The 18,516-nt window shown below is 44.2% G+C and overlaps 1 protein-coding gene across 4 annotated transcripts in view; it reads left to right on the top strand.

The window, feature by feature from the left end:
* Nucleotides 1-304: 304 nt before the first annotated feature.
* numb (NUMB endocytic adaptor protein) overlaps nt 305-18,516 on the top strand; it is a 119,341-nt gene continuing 101,129 nt past the window's right edge. For all 4 annotated transcript variants that reach the window (XM_078406195.1, XM_078406198.1, XM_078406197.1 and 1 more), the window contains exon 1: nt 305-500. The gene's annotated coding sequence lies outside the window, so the exon portion shown is untranslated. The remainder of the gene's footprint in view (nt 501-18,516) is intronic.

The following is an 18,516-nucleotide window of genomic DNA, read 5'->3' as shown; positions in this document are numbered from 1 at the left end:
TGCCTCACCTGTCCTCCACATCCTCCGGCTGGGAACCAGGAGAGGACTGCAGGCGCATGCGCCGCGGCGGCGGCAGCGCCGGCAGTTGGACAAACTTCCAGCGCGCTGACGTCACCGGAGACGCCGGCGTTGCGCGGTTGACGTAGGCGTTGACAGACACCTCGTTCGGGCCAATCCGCCGCGGAGATGCCACCGACGCGATCGTCCGGCTGACCAATCGTGAGGGCTGTTGTCTTTGGTCCCGCCCAATCGCTCCTCCCTCCCTCCGACGGACGGAGACTCGGCGCTCGATGCGCAGTGGCAGGTGAGGCTGCGGCCGGAGTGGGGCTGGGACCGGGGCAGGGACAGCGGCTGGATCTGCCGACTCCGCCACGTCCCTGGCGCTGAATTAGACTTGAGTTTGTTTTCCGCCGGCCGTGCCTACATGTGCCTGTCGGACGCTGGACGTTGGGTTAAGCTTAGAGGCGCTGAGAGCGGCGCTCGCTCGCTCGGTCACTGAGGTAAGGTGTTGACTCGGCGCCCCCTTGCCTTGACCCGCCGTCCCCACCCATGTTTATGTAACGGCTAAAGCGCGGCGCCGGGGTCGCGCCCACGTCCATGGCGGCGCGGCACGGCCACGGCACCGACCCCGCAGCACTGTTGCCTATCTAGAGTTGGTGGCCGCCACCTGCCTGCGGTGGGGCTGACCTTTTGCCCGGGCCAGGGGCTTGTGGTTCAGGGGACTGACGGCAGTGCCGGTGCCAGTGCCGGCCATCAGCTGGGTGGCTCGCCCGCTCTTCCTGCTGAGTAATGGTTCCGTGCAAAGCCAAGTGGCTGGGCTCTTTCACCCAAGTCTTGTCTCTTTTTTTTAAAATGCAGGCCAAGTCAAGTTGTGTTTATTGTCAAGTGTATAAGTGCACCGAGGTGCAGGTACAATGAAAATCTTGTGATCATCACAAGAATGCAGATTCACCGAAGGTAGAATATGCACTGAGTCCACAAAGCTGTGAAAAGATAAAGGCTACAAAATAAAACAAGGAAATAGTGTGAAACACAATTAGAAAACAGCTGAGTTAGTGGATACCTGAGATCACTTGTAGTGGTGCCTCACTCCACAGGCGTCAGGTGTGACGTGCCCGACACTGATATCCTACAGGACTAAAGAGTTGGGATAAATGAGCCTTTCACAGGCTGTGATGAATTGGATGCTACAGGGATTAACGTAGCTTCCCCACCCCCCCCAGTTATTCATGATGTACATCAGTAATTTGGCTGAAGGAAATCAAATGTCTAATCTCTGCTCATAACTAGAGTAATTATAAAGAAGAAAGGTGTGTAACAAGGCTTTGGGAGGATTATGGTCAACATAGTCACTGGGCAATGACATGGAGAGATAATATTATTTGGTGCACAAAACTGAAAAGGAGTTTTTTAAATGATGACAGGGAAATCTTGATGTTTAAATGACTTGTTACTGATGGTGAAAGTGAGGTTCAGCTAATAATTAAGAAGACACTTGATATATTGATGTATGAGATGATTTGAACTTGGTGAGCAGGAACCTTGACCATTGTGTACAGTTTTGGTCTCTGTCTAATAAAGAACATACTTGATAAAACAAAAGACGTAAAGTGCCGGAGTAATTCAGTGGGTCAGGCCGCATCTCTGGAGAAAATGGATAGGTTTTGGGTTGGAACCCTTCTTTAGACTGATTGGGGAGGGGAAAAGGAAGAAGACAATAGGAGTAGGCCATTCGGCCCTTTGAGCCAGCACCACCATTCAATGTGATCATGGCTGATCATTCTCAATTGGTACCCCGTTACTGCCTTCTCCCCATACCCGATGACTGTTATCATTAAGAGATCTGTCTTTAGATAGTTCCTCTGTCCCTCCCTTCCCCTCCTCCTTCCTAGATCTCCCTCTATCTTCCTGTCTCCACCTATATTCTTCCTTTGTCCCGCCCTCTGACATCAGTCTGAAGAAGGGTCTCGACCCGAAACGTCACCCATTCCTTCTCTCCCGAGATGCTGCCTGACCTGCTGAGTTACTCCAGCATTTTGTGAATAAAGAGTTCTATCTAGCTCTCTCTTGAAAGCATTCAGAGAACTGGCCTCCACTGCCTTCTGAGGCAGAGAATTTCACAGATTTACAACTCACTGACTGAAAATGTTTTTCCTCATCTCTGTTCTAAATGGACTACCCCTTATTCTTAAACTGTGGCCCCTGGTTCTGGACTCCCCAACATTGGGAACATGTTTCCTGCCTCTAACGTGTCCAACCCCTTAATAATCTTATATGTTTCAATAAGATCCCCTCTCATCCTTCTAAATTCCAGTGTATATAAGCCTAGTCGCTCCAGTCTTTCAACATACGACTGTCCCGCCATTCCGGGAATTAACCTAGTAAACCTACGTTGCACGCCCTCAATAGCAAGAATATCCTTCCTCAAATTTGGAGACCAAAACTGCACACAGTACTCCAGGTGTGGTCTCACTAGGGCCCTGTACAACTGTAGAAGGACCTCTTTGCTCCTATACTCAACTCCTCTTGTTATGGAAGCCAACATTCCATTGGCTTTCTTCACTGCCTGCTGTACCTGCATGCTTCCTTTCAGTGACTGGGACACCCAGATCTTGTTGTATGTCCCCTTTTTGTAACTTGACACAATTCAGATAATAATCGGCCTTCCTATTCTTACCACCAAAGTGGATAACCTCACACTTATCCACATTAAACTGCATCTGCCATGCATCCGCCCACTCACACAGCCTGTCCAAGTCACCCTGCAACCTCCTAGCATCTTCCTCACAGTTCACACTGCCCCCCAGCTTTGTGTCATCTGCAAATTTGCTAATGTTACTTTTAATCCCTTCATCCAAGTCATTAATGTATATTGTAAATAGCTGCGGTCCCAGCACGGAGCCTTGCGGTACCCCACTAGTCAGTGCCTGCCATTCTGAAAGGGACCCATTTATCCCCACTCTGCTTTCTGTCTGCCAACCAATTTTCTATCCATGTCAGTACCCTACCTCCAATACCATGTGCTCTAATTTTGCACACTAATCTCCTATGAGGGACATTGTCGAAGGCTTTCTGAAAGTCAAGGTACACTACATCCACCGGCTCTCCCCTGTCCATTTTTCTAGTTACATCCTCACAAAATTACAGAAGATTAGTCAAGCATGATTTACCCTTCGTAAATCCACGCTGACTTGGAACGATCCTGTTACTGCTATCCAAATGCTCTGCAATTTCGTCTTTTATAATTGACTCCAGCATCTTCCCCACCACTGATGTCAGACTAACTGGTCTATAATTTCCTGTTTTCTCTCTCCCTCCTTTCTTAAAAAGTGGGATAACATTAGCTACCCTCCAATCCACAGGAACTGATCCTGAATCTATAGAACATTGGAAAATGAACACCAATGCGTCCATGATTTCTAGAGCCACCTCCTTAAGTACCCTGGGATGCAGCCCATCAGGCCCTGGGGATTTATCAGCCTTCAGTCCCATCAGTCTACCCAACACCATTTCCTGCCTAATGTGAATTACCTTCAGTTCCTCCGTCACCCTAGGATCTCTGGCCACTAGAACATCTGGGAGATTGTATCTTCCTTAGTGAAGACAGATCCAACTCGTCTGCCATTTCCTTGTTCTCCATAATAAATTCCCCTGCTTCTGTCTTCAAGGGACCCACATTTGCCTTAACTATTTTTTTCTTCTTCACATACCTAAAGAAGCTTTTACTATCCTCCTTTATATTATTGGCCAGCTTACCTTCGTACCTCATCTTTTCTCCCCATATTTACTTTTTAGGTATCTTCTGTTGCTCTTTAAAAGAGTCCAAATCCTCTGGCTTCCCGCTCTTCTTTGCTATGTTATACTCTTCTCTTTTATTTTTATCCTGTCCTTGACTTCCCTTGTCAGCCACGGGTGCCTCTTACTCCCCTTAGAATATTTCCTCCTCTTTGGGATGAATTGATCCTGCAACTTCTGCATTATTCCCAGGAATACCTGCCATTGTTGTTCCACCCTCTTCCCTGCTAGGGCCTCCTTCCAGTCAAATCTGGCCAGCTCCTGCCTCATGTCTCTGTAATCCCCTTTGCTATACTGTAATACTGACACTTCCAATTTTCCCTTCTCCTCAATTTGTAGATTAAAACTTATCATATTATGATCACTGCCTCCTAATGGCTCTTTTACCTTGAGTTCCCTTTATCAAATCAGGTTCATTACTCAACACTAAATCAAGAATTGCCTTCTCCCTGGTAGGCTCCAGTACAAGCTGTTCTAAGAATCCATCTCGGAGGCACTCCACAAACTCCCTTTCCTGGGGTCCAGTACCAACCTGATTTTCCCAGTCTACCTGCATGTTGAAATCTCCCATAACCACCGTCGCATTACATTTTCGACATGCCAATTTTAGCTCTTGTTTCAACTTGCACCCTATATCGCGGCTACTGTTTGGGGGCCTAGATAACTCCCATCAGGGTTTTTTTTCCCCTTACAATTTCTCATTTCTATCCATACTGATTCTACATCTCCTGGTTCTATGTCACCCCTTGCAAGGGACTGAATATCATTCCTTACCAACAGAGCGACCCACCCCCTCTGCCCACCTGTCTGTCTTTTCGATAGGTTGTATACCCCTGAATACCCCAGCCCTGGTCCTCTTGTGGCCATGTTTCTGTAATTCCCACAACGTCATACTTGCCAATGTCTAACTGAACCTCAAGCTCATCCACTTTATTTTTTATACTTCGCGCATTTATATACAACATTTTAACTTCGGTATTCACCTCCCCTCTCGCACCATTGGCCCTGACCTTACTCTCTTATCCCATCTAGAACTTTCCTTCCCATTTATTCTAGAGTCCTTTGCAATTTCTCCTGTATTCGCTTCCCCTTTAACTCCATCTTCATATTCCCAATTTGTCAACCCCTCCCCCCCACTATTTAGTTTAAACCCACACGTGTAACACAAGCAAACCTGCCTGCCAGAGGCAGGACAAAGCCAGTACAGGCAATAACATGTGGATACAGATGAGGGTGGGTTTGATAGACAGATGGTTGGACAAAGGCAGGGATGAAAAGACAGAAGATGTGAGACAAAAGGAAGAGGAGTTGCAAATTGTGAAGCTAGAGATATGTATTTCTGTCTTTCTAAAGAAGTTGATTGACCCACTGAATTATTCCAGCACTCTTTTTTTGTAGACCAGCATCTATTTGGCAAAGATACAGTGGAACAAACATTTACCAGGTTGGTCTCTAGAAGGTAGACTTAACTGTATGAAGGGAGATTGATTACACCATGCCTCTATTCTCTGGAATTTAGAAAAGGAAAGATTTCATTTTATCAAACTCTCAGAAGGGATGTAACAAAGCGGATTTCTCTTGCTGAAGAATCTAGAACCAAGGGCGACACAAAGTGCTGGAGTAACTCAGCGGGACCGGTAGCATCTCTGGAGAGAAGGAATGAGAACCAAGGGCCATGGTCTCAGAATATTGGTAGGTCACTTAAGAATGAGATGAAGAGAAATTTCCTTGTGTATTAAATGTGGAGATCGCTAGATTTCTAAACACTTCTGGGATCAAGCAGGTAAATTAAATTGATCTAGAAAATCGATATTGACTTTAGTGGCGAAGCAGGATTGTAGACGTAGAGGGTAGACACAAAATGCTGGAGTAACTCGGCAGGACAGGCAGCATCTCTGGAGAGAAGGAATGGGTGACGTTTTGGGTCGAGACCCTTCTTCAGACTGGTGGCAGGACAGAGTTAGAATGTAGTTGGAGACAGTAAGACTGGTGGGAGAACTGGGAAGGGGGAGGGGGTGGAGAGAGAGGGAAAGAAGGGGCTGCTTGAAGTTAAAGAAGTCAATGTTCATACTGCTGGTGTAAGCTACCCAAGCGAAATATGAGATGTTGTTCCTCCAATTTGCGCTGGGCCTCACTCTGACAATGGAGGAGGCCCAGGACAGAAAGGTCAGTTTGGGAATGGGAGGGGGAGTTAAAGTACTGAGCAACCGGGAGATCAGGTAGGTTGAAGTGGACTGAGCGGAGGTGTTCCGCGAAACGATCGCCGAGTGTGCGCTTGGTCTCGCTGATATGCAGGAGTTTGCACCTGGAACAGTGGATACAATAGATGAGGTTGGAGGAGGTGCAAGTGAATCTCTGCCTCACCTGAAAAGACTGTCGGGGTCCTTGGATGGAGTCGAGGGGGGGGGGGGGGGGGAAGAGACATGTGTTGCATCTCCTGCAGTTGCAGGGGAAAGTACCTGTGTTGGTTTGGGTGGGAAGGGATGAGTTGACCAGGGAGTTGCGGAGGGAATGGTGTCTGTGGAAAGCAGAAAGGGGTGGAGATGGTAAGACATGGCCAGTAGTGGGATCCCATTGGAGGTGGTGAAAATGTTGGAGGATTATATGCGACGGCTGATTGGGTGGAAGGTGAGGACAAGGGGGACTCTGTCCTTGTTATGGATGGGGGGAGGGGGAGCAAGAGCGGAGCTGCGAAGTAGAGCCTGCTTCTGCTCCCAATTAATTACTGGCTGTGATCTAACATCAGATTTTGACCAACCTTGTATTTGAGGCTCCAGTCAAATAGCGTTTATTCTCATATACACAAGTACAGGGAGGTACAGGTACAATGAAAATCTTGCTCGCAGCAGCATCAGAGGGACGTGGATTCAGATTGCACATAAAAGATCATTTATGCAAAATAGTAAAAAGAAAAAGGTCTGCAGAAAAAGGACATTGCTGCAAAAGACAATTAGAAGAAAAATAAGTCCAAGAGGTGGTCTGTAATGTTCTGTTGTTGAAGTAGTTTGGATTGTGCACGTTGGTTGCAAGCCCTGTTGCATTTAATAAGTTAAAATGAGATTTAACATTGTCCTGTCTTCGGCGAGCAAAGTTTGGAGAGAAGTTTAATTATCAAGCAACTCGGTCAAATTGATTAAATTAACAAGCAATGGTTGTCGGGCACTTCGGTGAGGAACCCCTATAATAATGTTCTAAGATGGACTGATTGATTTCCAGCAGCCACAGCTATCATTCCCTTGTCTGGGGTATGGCATCAACCCTTTGACCCTTCATCTCCAGATTTCATTCCAACTGATCCCGAGCTAACCACCTCTATCCACCCTTGAGTTTTAGGAGCCACGCGACCTATTGGTTAAGGATACATTTAAAAATATTTATCCTCGATTTCAAATCCTTCAGTGGTCTTACCTCAATAAATTTCCGTCTTTACAGCTTTCAACATGCATGCAATCTTCCAAAATAGTTTTAATTTTTTCCCCTTCAGGCTCAAAACTCTGGAATAATATTAGAACATACTGGAAACATTCTGTAGTTCAGGCAGCACCTGCGGGAAGAGAAACAGTTAATGCTTTGGGTACAAAACACTTGTCACATTCCAACAGTTTATTTTGATTTTCACTCGAACCTCTGGAATTTGCGACTGAAACCTTTTATTTAACTGTTTAAAGCAAACCTCCTTGACCAAATTTTTAATCGTCTTTCCTTGTTTGAGTGACAGTTTTGTTTGATAGTATTTCTTGTTTTTGCTGCAAATTTTTGAGAAGAGACGGGTTTAATGAATGTCCATGAGTCAGGTTTAATTAGTGTTAATCAAGTGCCTGCAGCTCCCTAAACCAATTAATCTCCCTGACTGTCTTTTCCCAAGTGAGTTTAAGTTTTCTAAATAGAAAGCACGTTTGGGAATATCTGAGAAATATTCATTGACTTAGATTTAATGTAATTGGGGTTAACCTGTTACAAAAGTCAATGTTGCAGTGGTTTGACCTTTAGAGTTGTAGAGACAGCAGGGAAATGGGTCCTTTGATTCACCAAATCTGCCCTGACCAACTATCCATTTAACCATTCCTTCATCAATCCCATTTTCTTCTCTCCAAATTCCCATCAACTCCCCCTACATTCTACCACTCACCTAGACAATTGGGACAATTTATAAAGGGTAATTAACATATCAATCCAATTTGACTGGCATTGAGAAAAAGGTTTCAAGGTAAATAGTGACTGAGGTGTTAACTCGGCTTATGAATTTTGGAATAGAGGTTATTGTACTCATCTTTGAAACAAAGCTTAATTTCCACTTTATCATTCAAATTTAGTCAGGTTATTCTGGGGTAGTTTGAGAAAATATTTTGTGTTTGTGTAATATTATTCTACACCACTACTACTCATTCACTTAATGAGGATAATAATTTCAAGAAGGCCTCGGTTTGAATGCTGTTTCTGCACAATGTTCTTTGTTCAATATTATCAATTTCTGATTTATTATTCAGATTTTATTATGAATTTTATTATTATTTTATTAATTTATTATTATTTTATTATCAATTTATTATCATTGATTTTTATAAGGTCATAAGTTATAAGTTATATAGAATTAGGTAATTCAGCCCATCAAGTCTACTCCGCCATTCAATCATGGCTGATCTATCTCTGCCTCCTAACTCCATTCTCCTGCCTTCCCCCCATAACCTCTGACACCTGTACACCTGTCAAGAATCCATCTCTGACTTAAAAAATATCCACTGACTTGGCCTCCACAGCCTTCGGTGGCAAATAATTCCACAGATTCACCACCCTCTGACTAAATAAATTTCTCCATCTCCTTCCCAAAAGAACTTCCTTTAATTCTGAGGCTATGACCTCTAGTCCTAGACTTTCCCGCCAGTGGAAACATCCTCTCCACATCCACTCTATCCAAGCCTTTCACTATTCTGTATGTTTCAATGAGGTTCCCCCCTCATTCTTCTAAACCAGCGAGTACAGGCCCAGTGCCGACAAACGCTCATCATAGGTTAACCTACTCATTCCTGGGATCATTCTTGTAACCTCTCCAGAGTCAGCACATTCTTCCTAGGATATGGTGCCCAAAATTGCTCACAATATCCCAAATGCGGCCTTACCAACACCTTCTAGAGCCTCAGCATTACATCCCTGTTTTTGTATAAAAGCCCTCTTGAAATGAATGGTAGCATTGAGTTTGCTTTCTGTACTACCGATTCAACTTGCAGATTTACTTTTTGGGAATCCTGCACCAGCACCCCCAAGTCCCGATGCACCTCCAATTTATGGATTCTCTCCCCTTTTAGAAAATTTTCTACGCCTTTACTCCTACTACCAAAATGCATGACTGCACACTTTGCTACACTATATTCCATCTGCCACTTCTCTGCAGAAGGACTTGTACATGTTGGGAGATGGGCAGAGTCCCTGCTTTCAATACACTACCTCCCCTTCCACTTATTTTCGTATCATCCGCAAACTTGGCCACAAAGCCTTCAATCCCCTCGTCCAAATCATTAATATACAACATGAAGAGTAGCGGCCCCAGCACCGACTCCTGCGGAACTCCGCTAGTCACTGGCAGCCAACTAGAAAAAGCTCCCTTTATTGCCACTCTTTGTCTTCTGCCATCCAGCCAACCTGATATCCATGCTAGTATCTGCCCTTTGATACTGTGGGCTCTCATCTTCCTTAGCAGCCTCACGTGTGGCACCTTATCAAAGACTTTTTGAAAATCTAAGTAAGCAACATCTACTGACTCTCCTTTGTCTATCCTGCTATTCACTTCAAAGAATTCCATCAAATTAAATTTGTCAAGCAGGATCTCCCCTTCACAAAGCCATGCTGAATTTGACCTATTTTATCATGATCTTCTAAGTACTCTGTAACGTCATCCGTTATAATGGACTCTAAAATCTTACCAACCACCAAAGTCCGACTAACCAGCGTATAGGTCACACTATTCTGCTTTGCTCCCTTCTTGTGCAGCGGGGTCCTATTGGCAATTTTCCTATCATCTTTTCCAATTTTCCAATCATGTTTATAATTTATAAGAATATGCTAATTTGTGTGTATCGAAGGCAAATTTTCTACGTAATACCACTGTTGCCTCTTGAATTTATATCTGCTGGTGGTTGAGTAACGGATATCAGGAAATAACTTGTAAATGTTATTGCTGATTGAGTGAATGAGACGCAAGATTGAATGTTAAATTGTCTACAACCTATTTGATTCCCAAGAGTGGGAACGAAGAAGTAACTATCAGATAATTAATCAAGTAAATCTGCCGTTATGTGTACTTATTTTATTGGCAGTGTCCCATACAGTTTAGTCGCCTTATTGCAGTCCCAAGTAATTGTGTGTTTTGTGAAGTGTGGAAGGAGCAGGTTAAACGCTCGTTCAGAAAAGTGAATAGTAAGATCTGAATTTTGATTAGTTGTTTGCCGAGGCACTGTTTCACACACTGCAATGGGTGGTAAACAGCTCTGGTTTCAAGGGGAGAGCAATCCATGTGCTTATACTGTCAATTCCATGAAGTATGCAGATACTGGAGGAACATGAGATTCGTCTTCGCTGCGATGCTCCAACAGTTGAACAGTTTGTGAATATTAACTTCCAGTGCACTGAAATGAGACGCAGGTCCAACCCAGCTCGCAAAAGCCTGACTTGTACGCACAGGTCCGTACAGGTGGGCAAGTCTTTGGGAGACCGGCGATATGGATTTTGTGGGGGCTGCAGCCATCTTCTGCTGTGTGGAAACTCTTCGCAGCATTTCCGACTTCTGAACTGTTCCGATTATAACAGTATAACAGAGCTTTATTTGTCGTTCGGTACCAAAGTACCGAACGAAACTACATAGCAGTCATAGAAAAAAAGAACACAAGACACATAGCCCCAACACAAACGTCCATCACAGTGACTCCAAACACCCCCTCACTGTGATGGAGGCAACAAAGCTTCCACTCTCTTCCCCACGCCCACGGACAGACAGCTCGTCCCCGACCGACCCGCACAGTCCCCGCACCGGGCGCTGAAACGTCTCGCGGCCGAACCGGGCGATGAAAGGCCCGCGACCAAGCCTTGCGCAGCTAAGTCCCGTGGTCGAGCCGCACCGGGCGATGTCAAGTCCCGCAGCCGAGCCGCACCAGCGATGAAAAGCCCCGCAGCCGAGCTGCACCGGGCGATGTTAAGCCCCGCAGCCGAGCTGCACCGGGCACTGTTAAGTCCCGCAGCCGAGCTGCACCGGGCACTGTTAAGCCCCGCAGCCGAGCTGCACCGGGCACTGTTAAGCCCCGCAGCCGAGCCGCACCGGGCACTGTTAAGCCCCGCAGCCGAGCCGCACCGGGCACTGTTAAGCCCCGCGCCATGAGAGGTTCACAGGAACCAAGCCCTGCCGTGACTTGGATCGACCTGTGTAGGGGTATGGTGAGAAGTAGCAGACCTGTGCCTTAATGAAGAACTTGATGAATACGTAAAGGAAACTTGAAATAGATGGAGGTTGAGAATATTAGAAATGTTTGCATCAAAATGTGAGATTCATTTCACCAATGAACAAAATCAATGTTTGTGCAATAAAAAATATACATTTTTTCCTAGATGTTTTGAAGGCTTTAACATTTCCCAAGTTCCATTTAATACTTTGAACTCATTGATGTTATAACGTCAGATAATTTTGTCATTAATGGCAGAGACATTCCATCATCAACATTTTATTGCTTGATTTTACAATTCTTAAAACTTTGATTGTCTGTCCGGTTGGTCTAATTAATGATGTAAACCTCCCGTGGTGTTGGTCTTTCTGAGGCATCAAAGAATTTGGACTCGGACCTTGGACAGGCAGAATTAATGTGGGCAAGCTTCCCATTCCCACTTTTTACATTCTGATAATTTGTTGGGAAAGTGCAAATGCAGATGAAAACAAGATTGTATGTTAGTAATTATGCTCATGGTCTAATGGTTTGCAAACTCAAATTAGTCTTGATTAAGATTAGAATGATAAGATGGCTATTGCAAGAGCTGAATGAATGCTGGCATCAGCTTCCAAAGCCCACAGCGCTTGAATGAAAATTTACATGTATAATGTTCCTTTAGCCGTGCCAGGATAGATGGTAAGATGATGTTTTCCTGGGGAGAAAGTTGGCTTAAACCAGAAGTTCCAGTTTCAAAATAAAGAGCTGGGCTTTAACAGCTAAAATTAGAAGAAATTTCTAAGAAGGGTCCCAACCCGAAACGTCTTGCATTTTTATCTCCAGAGATGCTGCCTAACCTGGTGAGTTACTCCAGCACTTTGTGTCTATCTTCGGTATAAACCAGCATCTGCAGTTCCTTTCGACACAAGAAATTTCTTTATTTGGGGGACGATGAATCTTTGGAATTATCTCGCCAAGAAGGCGAGTGGCTTGGTTGTGCAGCATATTTCTATCTTGCATGAATCGAGGAATATGGGGATAATGCAGGAAAGTAGTACAGACGTAAAAGGTCAGGCATTGTATGGAATGACAAATCATCCAATGAGACCAGATGACCTATCCTGCTTTGTATTTCTTACAATCCCTATCCTTTAGACCCATGAAATACCTACAACAGGCACCTCAAAGCACTGGTGAAATTCTGCTGATAGTGCCTCTGAAATTCTGAAAATCCAGGGAGAAGTAAAGTAAATGATTATCGTTGTCCTCTCCCAGGCCAATATCTTCTGTATCAAACCACTCGGGTAACCTTGATAATGAGGCTGTATTATATTCTTGACTGATGCCAGACACTTAAAAGTCCATCATAGCAAGAGGTTTCTAACAATACGATAGAACTTTATTTATCCCAGGAGGAAAATTGATCTACCAACAATCATAAAACACAAGATACATGAAACATGAAATTAAAGTGACGTGGAAAGGATTGGGGACGTGCACATATTTGGGGTGGAGAGTCAGTCTACCCCATGACAGAAGGGGAAGGGGTTGCACCGTTTGATAGCCACAGGGAAGAAGGACCTCCTGTGGCGTTCTGTGCTGCACCTCGGTGGAACCAGTCTGTTGCTGAAGGTGCTCCTCGGGTTGACTTGTGTCATGGAGGGGGTAAGCTGTATTGTCCACGATGCTTCGCACTTTGAGGAGCATCCTCCCCTCCAAGACCACTTCCCATGAATCGAAATTGCGCCCACGGGACGGAGCTAGCCTTCCTGATGAGTTTGTTAATCCTGTTGGCGTCCGCGGCCTTTGCCCTGCTGCCCTAGCACATGACAGCGAAGAACAGGACACTGGCTACCACTGGTTGGTTGAACATCAGGTGCAGATGGCAGGAGTCCAAGTTATATCTGAAGTCCAAGGCGTAGATGGTGAACAGGAAGGGAGAGGGGACCGTCCCCTGTGGGGCCCCTGTGTTGCTCACTACCATGTAGCCTGACATATTGTGGTCGTCCAGTCAGATAGTTGGTGATCCGGGAAACCAATGGATTTTAAAAATTATTTTTTAATTAGAGATACAGCGTGGAAACAGGCCCTTCGGCCCACCGAGACTGCGCCGCCCAGCGATCCCCGCACACTAACACTATCCTACACACACTAGGGACAATTTTTACATTTACCCAGTCAATTAACCTACAAACCTGTACGTCTTTGGAGTGTGGGAGGAAACTGAAGATCTCAGAGAAATCTTCGAGGTCACGCAGGTCACGGGGAGAACGTACAAACTCCGTACAGACAGCACCTGTAGTCAGGATCGAACCTGAGTCTCTGGTGCTGTATTGGAGCCGACCAGAGAGAAGGCAATTCTGGATTTGGTGTTGTCCAATGAACCAGATTTAATAAGGGAACTCAAGGTAAAGGAACCACTTAGTGGTAGTGACGATAATATGATTAGTTTTAATCTGCAATTTGAGAGGGAGAAGGTTAAATCAGAAGTGTCAGTGTTGCAGTTGAACAAAGGACTATGAAGGCATGAGAGAGACGTACAGGTATGTAGGTTAATTGACTGGGTAAATGTAAAAATTGTCCCTAGTGTGTGTAGGATAGTGTTAGTGTGCGGGGATCACTGGGCGGTGCGGACTTGGTGGGCCGAAAAGGCCTGTTTCCGCGTTGTATCTGAAATATGAAAAATATGAAATAAGAAACTGGCCAAGGTTGACTGGAAAGGGATCACAGTGGAACAGCGATGGCGGGAATTTCTGGGCATAATCCAGAAGATGCAGGGCCAACATGGATTTATGAGGGTGAAATCCTGCTTGACTAATCTTCTGGAATTTTTTGAGGATGTGGCAAGTAAAATGGAAGAAGGAGAGCCAGTGGATGTAGTGTACCTAGACTTTCAGAAAGCCTTTGATAAGGTTCCACATGGGAGATTGGTGAGCAAAATTAGAGCACATGGTATTGGGGATAGGGTATTGACATGGATAGAGAATTGGTTGGCAGACAGGAAGCAAATAGTAGGAATAAACGGGTCCTTTTCAGAATGGCAGGCAGTGGCGAGTGGAGTGCCGCAAGGCTCGGTGCTGGGGCCGCCACTATTTACAATATAAACATAGCACAAAAAGTAAGGAAATCTGTGTTTGGTAGATCACTTCCTCGTTGCAACAATGCTTCTTGGCAACAAATCCCACACCGTTGGAAAGCCCGTTCACTTCCCTTCCAAATGGTGCCACACCTGCAAGGAACATGCACCTCTGGGATGAGCAGCAGAGCTGAGCATATGGGTTGCGCCCATGAAAAAACTGCCAAATCTTCTCTGCCAATGCCAAACAGCCCATTCTGCTGTTGAAAGCCTCAAAATTGCCATCTCCAAAGATGTGGAGAAGTCCCTGGTTCCTACCATTTAATATGCAGAAAGAGCACATTGGAAGGTGCTGAGAACTTTTATTTACTTTGTTAGAAGCTTAATGGAGACAGAAGTGCCTCATTTCTCATAAGAGGCATCAAGCATTTCCCACTCTACTGATGGTGGACTGTAGATTGCAAATTGGACTCTTTGCATCTATCAGAACTAGATTGGAAGCAAATCATTCTCAAACCTGGGATTGCCAAAGATGGAGATTTTCCAATTTTGGATATAGTAGTTTGAACTTGGTCAGTACAGCTGAGTGATTTGAAAAGTTTGGGTTGCTGTTTTCTCCCTCACAGAGGGTGAGAACTGGCAGCCAGGCCCCAATTAAAGGACCTGGAACTATTGGATTTATTGGAATAATAATGAGTGATTTAATCGAATGGTTGGTCCCCTTTTACTGTACATTTACAATTTGTAAATGCTGAAGTTATTCTGTGTTTTAGATACGTCGCCTATATATACACAGTGTAGAATTCTATGTAAACACATCTGCATTGTGTCAAAAACCATCTGTTATATTAATAGAGAATCATCAAAGTACTGGAGAGCTACCATTGATGCTGTCTGTGCAGAATGCTTCAAAGCTGTGGGAAGGATGAGCTCACCATGTCACTGTCCTCTCACACGACAGTATTGATATCATTTTCACTTAATTAGCTTTGAGCTGGTCATGTCATTCATATGCCTGATACCAGACTCTCAAAACAGACACTATTCTGAGCTCTCTTGCAGTAAGAGATTACCAGGCACACAGAGAATAATTCAAGAGTGAGCTTAGTTTTCTTGGAAAAAGGGTAATTTACCACCAATCCCAAACCACTTAAAATGGAGAAGGACCATCTGGGATGACGTTGAGAAGTTTGATTTTGTGCACCGGGAGCAGACAAGGCCCTGATTCACCTTCCAATCTACTCACTGACCACCGCCATTAAGCATCTCTGTCCCATCTTTTGAACGTTCTGCTGGGTCCGCATTTGATTCCACTCCATTTGTGTGTATGAAGGCAATCATTCCTTATCCCAAGACAATGTTAAAGAAGACTATTCATCTGACAGCAATGAATAGAAGAGAGTACTTTCAAATGTTTTCGTGCAATCATTATTATGTGCCTTTTGACATGGACTATATACACTTAGTTTCAAATGTTTGGTCATTTTGAGGAATAGCTTTGTTGAATGATCAGGAAGACAAGGTGTCCCTTTATCTGCTTATTTGTGTGTAGTTCTTAAGCATTTGTCGAAACAAGGAGTGATTTGAGCCACCCAAGTAGTTTGCATGAATTTTGATCACAACGGCCATGTTGTTTATTGAAAGCTTATTGTAACATTCATGTTGCAGTAAATCTCTTGTTCGAACGGGGTGTTGCTTCGTGCGAAGGTCATTAAAATACTGGTTAAGTTTGCTGAATTGTGATGTATAGCTTCACAAAGCAAAATTGTATTGGGTATACCAATTTAAGCAGTTGATTTCAGGCTGCTTATTATGTTTGAAGGTAGGAAGTGCAGGAGAAGAAGCAATGCAAGGTGGTTTCTCAGCTTCTGTATACCTTATGTTGCCACTGCAATGTTCTTGAAGCAGTTTTGAAATCAAAAGTATCAAGGGGCCACAATTATAAGAGATGTGCAGTAAAACTCAATTAATTTGTTGTCTCGTTGTTTGGAAATACTGATGGTTTGGCATCTGGCTCACTTGGGCCTCGGTCTCCATGCTCCCTTTAAACTCACTGGGGTCACTGAAACACTTCATTACGTTGTAGTATAACAAAATTGTGAGGTATTCATGCACAAAATAATAGTCAAACTAACAATCAAATAGTCAAGACAGCACAGAAGTGAGCCCTTTGACCCATCTTTCTATGTTAGACATCGAGAAACCATCTAGACTAATCCCATTTAATGCACGTGGTCCATTGACATCTATGCCTTGATGATTCAAGTGCTCATCTGGATATTGAAACACTGAATCTCTGCCTCCATCGCCTCAGGCAGTGTGTTCCAGATTACAGCCACCTGTGAGTGAAAACATAATTTTTCCAATTGCTCAGCTTAAATCTATTCCCTCTGGTTATAGATACCTCTGCTGTAGAGAGATATACTGCTATTTCCCCTGCCTATGTTGAATTTGCCCCTCAGATTCTCTTCTGCATCCTCCAACAATCCTATATTGTGGCAAACAGCATTGTATACAAATCCAAGTGTGTATTCCAACTCATTTTAAAAGTTGACATGCCTGTTCTTACATTTTGTGCTCTGTCTAATAAAGACATCTCGCATGCCTCGTTATCATCCCCTCTACCTATGCTGCCATCTTTTGGGATATTTAGACTTAATGGCCATTGGAGCCAAGGGTGACTAGCTTGCACATTGGTTATGAGAAATTGATCGAGGCCCATCACGGGGGATAAAATGTACTCATTGGAGTAATGCCTAGTTAAATTAATTCCAAACCTTTTGTATGTCGTTTTATCTTTCTCTTTGCTAAAAGTATTTCCTCCTTAGGACTGGTCTGTCATGATCAGCTGTGTAACATGTCAGCAACATGTACCGCTGTGAGAACAAATCGGGGTATTGTGTAATTCTGTTATCAGTAGCCATGCAAGTGCTAGCTGGCATTGATAAGGGAACAGGAATACCTGCTATGTCTAATTTGAGGCATAGAACAAATCCAAAGAAGGGTCCTGGCCTGAAATGGCACTTATCTATGTTCTCCAGAGATGCTGCTTGACCTGCTGAGTTGCTCCAGCAGTTTGTGTTTCTTTTTGTAAACCAGCATCTGCATTTCCTTGTTTCAACACTCCATTCTGACCTGCTGGGCCTCCTACAATGTCCCCGTCACCCTCAAGGCCCAGCACTGTGCTCGACGGTTTCCAGGTCTCCAGCATGTTTTTCTAACTATAGATAATTCTGTTTCTCCCAATAGTGCCCTTCCAGAATGATTTTCTCTTTCCTCTTTTGCTTTATGGTTGCTGGTCCCAAACGGCTCACCCACTGATGCTTCAGTCACCTCCCTTGGCCCATCTACATGTTGCTGGAGAAAACTCTCCAGACAAAACATATGACAGATTCCACCACATCTAAGTCCTTGGTACCATGGATATCTTCGGCATATCTGATCTGCTTGTATAGCATTGCAAAACAAAGCTTTTCACTGTACCTCAGTACACGTGACAATAATAAACATAAACCTAGTCTGGCTGATCCCTCATTTCTGTCACAGGCATGCCTGATAACCTGGGGAATGTGGTTTGGAGGGGTTGGGACTTTGTCAGAGGCTGGGTGAAATAAACGGTTTAAATGAAACAGAGTGGAATTTAGAGAGTAATACCTCTATGCGTGCATGTTTGTGCGTGTGTATTCGTATGAGTGTGTGTGTGGCCCATACCGCATGCATGTGCTGCAGCAGTCACTCAATCCACTTTTTGCCACATCTAGAGGTTTGGAAATGCATTGTCTGCAGAAATTTGATGTACAAATGCCCAGATAAATGGAAGGGTGTGGGAAATGGGTGGGAGAAAATGTGCACTATGGCCCTTTCTGTGTGTGGGTGCCCCAAGCTGCACTACATACACAAACAACATGCATCTAAATGGAATGATATGGCTTGTCCGAAAAATGTTGTCATATTGTCTACATTTACAAATCTTTAAAATTAAGTAATCATGAGGAAACGGCAGCACCACTAGTTGCGCAATTGCCTCCTGCCTTTTCTGATATTTCACGTTGTGACTATTCCATACTATAGATTTGCATATTTTAAAAATTGAAATAAAAGTGTATTTTAATCTTGATGGATCAGTTCTGCTTGAAATGTTGAACTAACAGTCCTCTGAGTGAGAGATCACATTTCAACAACTCTAAAGAAAAAAAATATTATTTCACATGTAAGTGTGTCCATTTTAAATTTTTAGAT

This window comes from Rhinoraja longicauda, chromosome 10 (assembly GCF_053455715.1).
Source record: "Rhinoraja longicauda isolate Sanriku21f chromosome 10, sRhiLon1.1, whole genome shotgun sequence".
Taxonomy (NCBI): domain Eukaryota; kingdom Metazoa; phylum Chordata; class Chondrichthyes; order Rajiformes; family Arhynchobatidae; genus Rhinoraja; species Rhinoraja longicauda.
The sequence above is the reverse complement of the archived record's forward strand: the minus strand, read 5'-3'. Positions and strand labels throughout refer to the sequence as shown.